We start from the raw sequence: 12,061 nt of genomic DNA, 5'->3' as shown, positions 1-12,061 counted from the left end.
ACCTCAGACTACAATTGTCAAGGCAAGAATGACATACCATTCACCTTTTAATCTCCCTTTTTTGGCAAGGGGGAGGGAATATTTGTTCAGTTGTCCCCCCTTCCCCAGCTTTCCTAGAGAGCACTTGAGATATAAGTAGACAGAACAAATATAACTGCATGTGCAGTGTCTCATCCTGTTTGGAAGAGTCTACAGCAAGACCCTCCTGTACCCTCATAATTTGGCGTTGTGACTCTGGCCAGAAGGAAAAGTGAATGTTTGTCTGCTAACATGACTCCACTGGTTGGATTTGTTGCTCTGTTGCACCCCTTAGCCAGTTGGCCCAGCTTATTGAAGGATAACTTTAGTATCTCCATGACCTCCCTGAGCAAATGTCAGCAGAGAGCTCAGAGATCTAAGTTTGTGCCAAACTCAGGTCTCTTAGGGTGAACTCAATATGCTGCCATGCTGCTGAGCAAAGTCTGTTAAAATATATTTCCTTTAAGTGTGGGTAACTCTTCTGGGGCAGCTACACCATCCTTTCCTGGCCTCTTATTCACCCTGGTACAATATCATTTAAGTGGGAGAATAGAGAAATGGCTCAACCTGAAGATGTCACACCCAGTTTATTTTGCAGTAAACAGCAAGTGATAAGGTGAAAAGGGGATCAGACCCATGCTCTTCCCACTGCCAACAAATAAGCAATGCCTGCAACTGGGCCAATATCTTCCAGGGGATGCATGATGTTCCGATGTGTAAAAGAGACAGAGAAAGGGAAAGTTAGATTGTGATAACATGAGACACTTAGAGATCTAATCAGTAAAAATATTTGATTTTCAGTTTGTATCATGCAGTTGCCACAAGATTCAGTCTACAAGGATTTCAAAATGCCCTGACACAGTACCATGCAACAGGCAAATGCATATAGCTAGTAAGCATGGTGCAGGAGGGAGGAACATTTCCATGTAAGGGATAAGGAACTGGTGAGATGAACGGGAACAAAGTGCCATGCTGTGAGGCTATGGCTTAGGGAAGAGGAGGGTTGTGCTGTAAGGAAGCACCACAGGGACTGGTATTGGGCCTGATACTTTTCACAATGTACATATAACAGATCTCCTTTCTCTGTGTCCCCCATTGTGCCCATCTTTCTGACACTGTCTTTATATTTGCCTTATGCATGTGCCTAGCATACTGTCAAGAATAATAATTATCTATGTATTCTGGAGGATGGTACCACAAATATGGTAATGGAGATCACCAAATTGGTGGACCCTTAAATGATTTATTAGTATTAATATTCATTGCTATTGGACCGTACATATACAGGGTATTTTACAATAGTAAGAAATGAGCATAAAACAGTCCTTGCTGCAAAGAGCTAATAGTCAGTACAATTAATACAAGATGTGGGAATTGCTTTTGGATGTTAGCTCACGTAGAATTTGCAGGACAGTTACTAATTCATTTTTGTATTACTATAGCCCTCGGTGACCCTAAACTAGTTCGAGCCCTGATTGTGCTAGGCACAGCATACATATGTATTAAGAGACAATCTTTGTTTCAAAGAACTTACAGTCTAATAGACATGGCACACAATGGGTGGGAGAAAGGAAGTATGATTCCCACTATATTTACAGCTGGGAAGCTGAGGCAAAGGAAGATTAAATGACTTGGGCCAAGGCAGGAATGGAACCCAGATCTCCTTGCTTCTGGAAAAATGCCTTGCCTGTAAGACCAGCCTTCCTCTCTGACTGTTGAACCAGTGGGGTCTTGGGAGAGGCATCACATCTGGAGAAATCTCGATAGACTAGGTGCGAGGCAGGTAACTCGCACATGAGTTTCAACTTGGAAAAGTTTGAAATCATTGAGTTTTGTGGTTTAAAATTGTCAGAGGAAATGGGCTTGTTCTAGAGAATACAGGACAGGCGAGAAAGATCTCGGAGTGATGGCAAAGAGTCAGGGAATCTTTAGAGCCATGTTTGACTGCAAACCCAAAAGGTCATTACAGTATCTTGATATAACAGGAGTTTGTTACTTGTCTCAAAGTGCTTGTTATGACAGAAATGGCTGCTTACTTAGCTGGGGAAAGGGCATGGAACTCCAGGTGCTCCTAAGGGTACATCTACACTACAATTAAAAATCCATGGCACCAAGTCTCCGAGTGGTACTCGGGCAGTGGGGCTAAAAACTGCAGTGTAGATGTTTGGGCTCAGGCTGGAGCCTGGGATCTGAGACACACCCCCATTGAGGGGTTTCAGAGACTGGGCCTCAGCCCAAGACCAAACATCTACATTGCAATTTTTAATCCCACAGCCTGAGCCACACGAACCCAAATCAGCTGACCTGGACCAGGTGCTGCTGTGCCACTGGTCTCTTATTGCAGTGTAGACCTAACCATGGAGACCAGGATCATATTGATCAGCTCCAGTCAACTGATGGCATTATCACCACATTAACAGCATGGGCAGCAAACAGGGCTGGCCTTAGGGGTAGCAATCAGGATGGCCAACATTCGAGAATGCCAAATCCCCCACCCTGCCTTCTATCTCCCCCCCCCTCGCTTTTTCTGTTTTACTTGACAGCTCCCCCCCCCCCACGTCTTTTGGGGAGTGAGGGTGCACTGAAAACATTTTCTGCCTTGGTTGGCAAAACACCTTGGGCTGGCCCTGACAGCAAAGGACAAGCTCCCACTGAGTCCAGTGGGACTATTCTGTGCATAAAGCTAAGTGTGACTAAGTGTTTGCAGAATCAGTGCTCATGGCTTAGGGCAGCAGAAGAGTGGAATAGTCCATTGTATGGGTCTCCCTCATAGGAAGACAAAAGAAGGACTTGAAAATTACTCTTCCTAGCCTGAGCTATATACTGACTGATTTAACGGTCAGTTGTAAATTCTACTTACATGCCCATAGAAGCACTATTAGATTTATTTTGGCAAATTGGTGAGGTTTACATTTTAATTAGTTTTGTCTGGAGGTGTTAGAGTGGAAATAGGAGTCTGGACTCCTGATTTTTTTCCCCACTTGCTACTGAGTAGAACTGAGCCCACACTGAGGATTTTCAGAAATTCTCCCGCTGTATGTCTAGCACTTGTACAGATCCACCAACTATAGTGGAAGTGTGAGTGTAGATGTTGTTTTATTTATTTATTTTTTATTATCACCAGTGGTGATTTCTCATCTGCATAAAGTTGCCCAAGTGGAGTGGGGCCCAAGATAGAAAGTTGCCGAAAAGGCGACACGCAGACATCTGCACGTTTCCAACATATGTAGCAGGAATATAGCCCTTAGGATTTCCAGTAGAAACAAAGCAATTCAAGCCTCTATTTATTTGAGACATGCAGCCATAAATAAACAGTAACAAAACAGAGTGACAAAAACATATGGAGAAAATCTCAGTTTTCAAACAAAATTGCCAACTTTTTGTATTTCCATTATGTGGAATGAAGTCTAGAAGTTTGACAATATGTCTGATGTCTTCCTTAAAATCCCATTTTAATCAGTGATGACAGTTTGACTTTTTCCAGCTGCTTAGAAGCTCTAGGCAGTCAAATATCTCAGTAGGGCATGGGTTGGCATGCTGGGATATGTGTAAGCTTTATCTTTCCTCCCACTCATTGACTTACCATGGTATTCAATGGATGGGGTGGTGGGGAAGCTTTTTGCAGGTTTCATGCCAGCTTGTGCCATCTGTGTTCTTATCCCTGTCTTGTAAAAGTAAAATCTTCACTGTGAGACTCTATCCAGATGCTGCCAGCTAACATATTCATTCTCAGCAGCAAGTGTGACTTTTATTTATATAAGTGCTTTGTTGCCCTCTGAACCGTTTGTGGTGCTGCACACTTCTAGGGGTGGGGAAATATCAAATAAAACATAGTAAAAAAAAACCCCAGAACCAAAATGCTAATGAGCCTAAAGAAAGTGACCTTGATTTAAAGAGAGGGCTAATACGTGATGATAAACATTAGTTAAAATGGAAATATATAAAAAATGGCAACTGCAACACCCTTTAAAAACTGAGGAAGGATGAGAGAAAAGCATTAAGGGAGCAAGTTCTGCGACATGACAGCCAACACAGTGACGGCTTTGTCACTGCAGACATAAGGCCAATTGTAGAACCCCTGAAAAATGCCAGAGGTAAAGACACCCGTCTGCAGGAGAGCTCCTGTCTCAAACAGGGCCTAATCCAAAGCCCACGGAAACCGAGCTGATCCCTAAAGCATATTGCAGTGTGGGACGTATGCTGCACTACAGCCACGTGTGCCTCACAGAGTGGCCTGCATACTGAGGTATGTTCTGTAGCCCAGAACAGCAGTTAGCTGATAGGGTCAGGTAATTTGTTACTCATTTAGAACCCTCTTTCTTCCTGCATTGTATTCAAGCCTCTTCTCACCTACTAGGTCTATCTATTTATCATAGGTACTTACAGGGCCCCCTCATTACCACAGCACGTGGGCATCCCACAGACTTTAATGCACTCCTCTGAGGTAGGGAAGGGCTGCCATCCCCATTTTACAGTTGGAGAACTGAGGCATGGGGTGATATGGCGCAGGTTGCACAGGTCTCCCAGGTTCCAGTTCATCACCCTAGCCACTGGACCGTTCTTCCTCCCTTGTGCCCAATGACATCGCTGCTCTAATTTCTTGTTGTTGCATCTTGTTCTCACTATGCTCTCCCTAATCCTGTGGCTTTACTACTCCCATCATTTCCTTCTGCCTCTTTGTTTCACACCTTCTGTCATGCTCTCCTTGGACTCTTTACCAGCTCGTTCTCTCTTCTCAATTTTTCTTAGCTTGTAAGTTCTTTGGTGGCAGAGAACATGCTTTAGTCTACAGTGCAGTATGTAAATGCATGTCACTGTCTATTATTTTTAGTAATAATAAACAGTTAGAATAAATTAGTCTGATTATCAAAACCTCAGAAGCTCAGGGCTGTGCACATAAAATTAATGGCATGGACCTACTTTGCCTGTAGTTACTACAATTACACATACAAACACCCATTTTGCAGACTGACATGGTCAGCAGGACATTTAACTTGACATCTGCTTACACAAATATCCAGTGTGCACATGCTATTTCATGCACAACTTAAGATGTGCAATTGCATATTGTCTGAGGCTCCTGAGATTTTAAAATTGGGCCCTAAATTAATAGCTCTTGGTTTATTTTTAAGTTTCAGAATTGTGTTATCAGATCATTCCGGGGGTGATGTACAAAAATTATCATACATATTTTAAAAATAGTTTTTACAAGTCTCAACCCAACCTCTATTTTTGCATCTGCAAGGTGGTAATTGGATGTATAAATGGTAACACTATATTAATTATTAATAGTAGCCATGAAATTGGCAGAGCAATTATTGCACCTGCAGAAATAGAGCCTGCTTTTTAAATTCAGGCCCATTATATTTGCTCTTATTTTTTTTCTTAGTGTGTTTTGTTTAAAAATGAACTAGTTTTATGCAACAGAATGCACGAAAAACATGACATTTAGATTAAAGAGACAGATCCAATCACAATGTCAATGACTTATTTACAAACGTTTTCTCAGCCATGTTTCTTTTCTTCAATTTCTGCAGGATATCCTTTTTCCTTCAAAGTCTCCAGAAATTACAACACATGCCGCTTTTATGGGGCCATTAGTTAGGAGACTGACAAGGTAAATTAGTCAAATAAATGCTGCTAAGCTCATACGGTACCTGTTATTTAAGGTGCTTAGTTTGCATGCAAATGTTCTATTTTAACAGACAATCACTCTCTGAAAGCATTTATTATATAAATCTCTCTCTATTAACATGAGTAATCTGTTCCAAAATCTCGTGAATGCTTTGCACAGTGCAAGATGATATTTGGTTTTAGAAAGAAAAATCCATCATTGTTTTTTAATTTGAATGACAGCCCTGTATCGAGAAATAACATGGAATATATATTTTTTAAAAGAATACCCCCAAACCCTTGATTTGAAAATATTGATTCTGGTGATAATTATCACATTTTTAGCTCCTTTGGCTTTAGATGAATCATTAAACATGTCCCTTACCTCGTAAATCCATCTGCTAATGAAAATCTGCAAGAGTGAACTTTGGGGCTGTGTGTGTTTTTTAAATGTGGTTGCAGTAGCATTAGAACTCCCGGAATCCCTAGGGTTCTAAAGATGATTAATAATAACAAAGCTTTCCCCATTGTGTTAGCAGATAGGAAGGAAGCAAGAATACTCTAAAAAGAGAGTGCATAGAATTTGTGAGTGTTGAAGTTCATTAGGAGTAAAGTTTTAACCCTTAAAAATGGTAGCCAAAGTTTTTATGTAGGTGCTAACACGGTGAAATTATTTTTCAACATCTTCATAAAAATCAGTCCTACAGCTGCATTAACATTTACAGACAAAGTTCAGTAATGTCTTGGAGGAAGTCACTGTACTGAGACTTAGAAACATTTGAAAATTATTTGGACTGCTTGGACTCCTGTAATATACAATGGACAGCTAGGCACACTCTCCCTTCCTCCCCCATCCATGTCAGTTTAGCTTTTGAAACGTGTTCAAGATTTGTGCTAATGGTTTTCCCTGTGGGCAGCATTACCAATATGATTATACAGGTTTTAAGAAACACTCTTAGGAAGACTTTTTTTCAACATAAGTTTTGACGTTGACCTGCTAAACTGTGTAATTTAGTGTTTTTCCCCTAACAAAGCAAAGGAAAATTGAATATTTCCTGACAAGAGGGATTATGGCAACATTTTTCCATACAAGAAGCCTATCATCTTCAGGGGCCAGTTCATGCCCCTGAGATCTGTGCATTTACACAAGAATCTCAGTCTCTGCACACAGAAAATGGGTTTGAGTGCTTCTCTCTTGACTCTGCTCCTGTCATCTGCTTTCTACATGTACCATGTGGAGGAGTTTCCATGAGATTCAGGGTCTGAAGGGACAAGAGGGTGGTGCTGGGGTGGGCTCTGAGTGAAGAGACACATCTGGCCCCGAAAAAGTTACAATGAAAAATTAATACAATCCCAGGCTGTGTTACCTTTTCCATGGACCCAGAATCCCAATGGAAGCTATGGCTAGAAGGGAGTCCAACCTGCTGTGGGAGTTCAAGGCCTTTGCATAGATGACCCTGACCTTCTGTGGATACAGAAAGATCTGCCAGATTTAGGGGCAGTATTTCCATAGAAGTGGAGAACAAAAACTGCTCCCCATGCTACATGAGGAGATCTTTGAGGAGATTTGCACACAAAAAGCCCACTCCTGAGGTTATTCATTCAGGAAGGGAGAGAATCTAGCCCCAGCTATTTAGATAGCTGTATAAAACTGTCCTCATCCACCAAAAAGAACATGCTTCAGAGAAACCTTATCATTAGAGTTGGTTAAAAAGCTTCACCAAAAGTGTGTGTTTTTCCACTGGAAAATTTTGAATGTAGACATATTTCAGTCAGTTCTACTGCAGGTTGAAAAATGGGATGAATATTTTTGCAGAAAAAAAAAAGAAAGTCAGTCTTCAAATTTCAGTTTTTTTCATCCATCTCTTCTAATATTTTATGCTGTTAAATAGCCCAGTCTTCACTCCTTTCTCATATATCCAAATCAAATTAATATTTTCAGGGCACCCAAAATCATATTTCCTAAGGGGCCTTTTAATATTCTCTACTAGCTTTGTTGTGAAATATGTTAGAATAGGCTTAGTTAGTACTCACAATTAATTTATTCTACATTCTTTGATTCACTGCATGTACTATAATCTGTTTATCCTACTGGCATAGAGTTAGAAGAAAATTAACGAACTAGCTGATACACAGGGAAAAATTGTTGGAATTGCGCTATCAGATATTTTCCTTTCTATCTTCTCCTTTCACATTCATCTCTCTAACTTCTCTTCTTTTCATCCATTTCTCTCCTCCACTTTGCACTTTTATAGTCTCTATACTTAGAGGAGAGCCAAGCACAATAAAATGCACTGAAATTCAGCTGGGTGAGGGAAACACACAGATATTCAGAGAATAAACAAGGTTAGTCTACATATAAATTGATGGAGTCAAGTATTTGGAGGATAAATGTATATTGCATGGAGACACTGTACCATACAGTTATTTTCTAAATATGGTATAATAATTAGTACTTTCCATTTCTGTAGTGTCTGCTACTAGGATCTCAAAGCACTTCACAATCATAAAATTAGTCTCTGAACATTCCTGTGAAGTAGGATTCAAGCAGCGATAAGCTTAGCGGATGCAAATCATATCATTTTTTGGTCTGCTCTGGAGGATTGCCAACTACACCAGTTGCTTCTTATGGCTGAATCCCAGTTATAGCCAAGTATTTCATCTTACAGTGCTCTCAGTCTCAAATTCCAGGGGTGACATTCTTAACATTTACATTGGGCAAAAGGGCCAGAATGGCATAAAGGGGCACTAAAGGCCCCATTTCTGGCCAGGGGAGAATTCTCTGGCACAGGTACTGTCGAAAATAGCCATAAGGTCCAGCACAGACTCTCACCCCAAATGTTGAATATCTTTGGTAAGCAAATGTGGGTGATTTTGGTAGGCTACTGAAGAGTACCTTAGAGTTCTCTAATTGGTTCATACTGTGTTACTTTCCCCCTTCTAATTGCACAGAGAATACGCTATTGTTTTTGTTCAAATGATACAAATTTTTAAAGTGGAAATAAAAAACTAAAACCCAAACCATTTAAACTTCACATAGCTATATACAGCAGTTATAATTAAAATATCCATCAACTATTACTGAACTTACATTTTTCCTAAACAAAAGTGCTCTGCAGCTCTTCCACTGAAACTGAAATGTATACATTAGACCTGGACATCCAGAGATTTTACAGTAACCGTTACTCTATGAAAGCAATTCCAACCCCTTCTTCCAAAAAAAACAACCCACAAGAATCCTCCACATAAATAAATATTCCACTTCCATAATTTATAAATTACTTTGGTTTAAAAAGTTAAACCTGCCAAGCAGTTTGATTGCAACTGGTCTGATATTTTTTGGTAGGAATATTGAAACAGCTGAAATTGGTTATATGTAGGGTTAATGTTTGGGTAAGAAACCTCCAAGGAAAACTGAAAGTGCTGAATTAAAACCACGCAATGGTAATTAGTGGGAGTACTTTTCCCTCTGAGTCAGTGGTGAATCAATGCCACAGCCTAGGGGTAGGGGGCACTATAGGGAGAAGATGCCATCTTTTCGATGAGATATTAAATCAAGGTTGTGGCCATTTGTGCTGGCACTTTTTGCAAGAGTAGGGATATTAAGTATGGAGTGCCAGCCAAAGTCTTACTGAGTAATTAGTTTACATTCTGGCTGCTTAAAAGTTTCCCTGTATTTTCATTTTCTACCCTAAACTGGTATGTAATATTGCTGTGGCCTGTTAAATGTCTCCTGTCCTTGCCCCGGAGATGCTGGCATTTGTGGTTGGTGAAATGATCCATGTTTATATATGTTCCTTGTGCCTGGGGAGCACTTTGGCATCTTTGGATAAATGTTGGTCATTATATTAAACCTTGAAAAGTGCCTTTCTGTACATGTACAGAAACTACTTTTCTGAAAAGGTTTAGTTAAATATTTTATATTAAATACTGTGCATATTATTTAAGGGTTTGCCAGCAGGTGCACTATAATTCCCAAATATTGGGATTTTATACGCCAACTCTTTTCATTCAACTAAACATTTGAATATGTTGTCACACCTGATGCAAGAACATTGTAAAACATTCAGGGCTTCTGACACTTTCTTCTTACAACCTTTAGCCCTTACATTTGCTACACTTACCAAAATACAGTTTAGGGCCAGAGCTCAGTTCTGGATATAGAGTCTTGCATTAGTTCATTTGAATCTAGTTTTGGCATGGTACCATGTTATGGCTGTGTGGTAGAGAACATAAAACAAGATGGTGGTCTCAGTCCAGGGGTCAAGATCACTGGGGAAAAATCAATGCAATATGCACTTTCACTGGCTGACAGGACATAAGCACAGGTAAGAACTACCTTGCCCCGACCTCTTTGAAGTGTCTCTCTCCAGAATAGTGCTGAGAATGAAACATAATTATAGGAAAGCTGGCATTGTCACTGTTCATGTTATTGCTGTTCTCTGCATAGATTCACTTTCTAATGCTGCCAATCTGGCTGCTCACAAGCGCAATAGACTAATTGAATTAATTGTTTTTTATAAGGCATTAGTCCTCAAGGCCAATGCAATGCTTTGTTATTTTGAAATAAGTATTTACATTTGCTGAGTTTTCCAAGTTTGGAAATGTGCTGCTGAGGATATGTAGTAGTTAATTTTTCAAAATGGCTTTTCGTGCAGTGCATTAGCAATGCTATCAGACTCAAGTAAATTGGAATCATGTAATAAATAAATGAATCAATCTTGAAGGATTATACATTTTCCTCCTCCCTTCCTACTCCCCTTTGAATGTATTAAAACTAGAGCTGACTGAAAAGTTTCCGTGGAAATGTTTTGTTGGTGGAAAACTGCTTTTTGACAAAATGGAAAGTTTTGCAAAATAAAATGGAATTTTCATCTACAATTTTTGGGTCTTCAGAAAAACTAGAAACTGAAATCAGTTTTTTAATGGAACTAGGAAAATGTAGATGGAAATAAAAACAAGTAATGTTCATCAAAAATTTTGCAGGATAAAAAATAATTTTCCCAACAAGATTTACTTAAAACCCACCAAAACATGAACATTCTACCTGGGGTCCTCAATCATAGATCTATATTTGGTGGGAAATCTTACATGTGCAGAAATACGTGGGAATGATGGGGTAAGATGAGAATGACAATGCAGTTAGAACACAGTATTTCCAGGCAAATGGAATCTCACACCAGGAAACAAAAATGTCCAAAGACGTAGGAACTCCCATAACTAGATTGTTCACCACATTTTAAAAACAGAAAACCAGATAGTAAGTTTTGGCACCAAAGAATGTCTAAGATACAATTCGTCTTTTTAAAATATCCATGTTATGCTTCCACAAAAGGCAGCCCTGAGGAATCTCCCAGACCTTCACCAAATGCTGGGTACCTGGAAAGGCCCTTTCCACATGTTACACCTTGACCAATATCGTTTATTGCTTGGCCTTACTCCTAAAATGAGACTATAACTGGGGCTCTGTGAAACTGCAGCAAAATTTGAAAATTTTGATATTTGTTTTCATTTTTTTGTGAAACTGATCCAGTTTGACCCCCACATTTGTGAAATGTTGAGAATTTCCCTCCTCTCCAGTGCAACATGGTTTTACTTCTGAGCAAAATAAAGGAAATGGATAAAAAACAAACAAACACCCCCCCCACAATAGAAACTTCTCTATAATTTGAACATTACAAATTTCAAAATTTAGTTCTGATGAAGAGCAGTTTTAATATGGAAATACTCAAAATATCAACGTGTTGTATGGATCAGTGCAAGAGCTGCCATTTTGTAGTGTTAAGGCTGCAACATGGCCTGGAAAAAAAATAGTGAAATTTTCTAATAAAATATTGTATCTGAGCCCTAATTATGGGGTGATCCTGTGCTTACTGAATTCTATGGCAAAACTCTAATTGAGTTCACTAGTGGAGGGTCAATCCCTCTAACTCGAGGATGATCAGCGCCAGTTCATGTAAAAAACACTACAGCTATTACTCACCACAAAACCAGTAACTTGCCTGTAAATCAGTACATTACCTGGTGTTTATGGGTGGGGTTGTCTAGAGTATCTAAGTACCTTAAGTGCTCCAGTCAATGGGACTTTTGCTCTTAACACACTTAGGTGTTTTCTACGTTTATAGATTGAAACCAACGGTTCAAATAAAAACAAAACAACAACCCCAAACCCCCAGAATGTCCTTGCCATTGTGTGTTGATGATCCTACTGTAATGGACTTCTCTTCCTCCACCAGCTGGGTTGCCGATGACTATGGTTTGAGATAGGGAGACTCGGGGAATGGGAATTTAAAATGAAGGCATGGCTTCATTGCAAAAAAAAAACAAAACATCAAAAATGTGAGGGGGGGGAGGTGGTGTCTTAACTCGAGTTATCTAAATCAAGTGAAAATCCTAGTGAAGATAAGACAGTTGTAATTTTAATCTGAGC

The sequence above is a fragment of the Mauremys reevesii genome, linkage group 16, assembly GCF_016161935.1.
Source record: "Mauremys reevesii isolate NIE-2019 linkage group 16, ASM1616193v1, whole genome shotgun sequence".
Lineage (NCBI taxonomy): Eukaryota > Metazoa > Chordata > Testudines > Geoemydidae > Mauremys > Mauremys reevesii.
Note: the sequence above shows the minus strand (reverse complement) of the source record.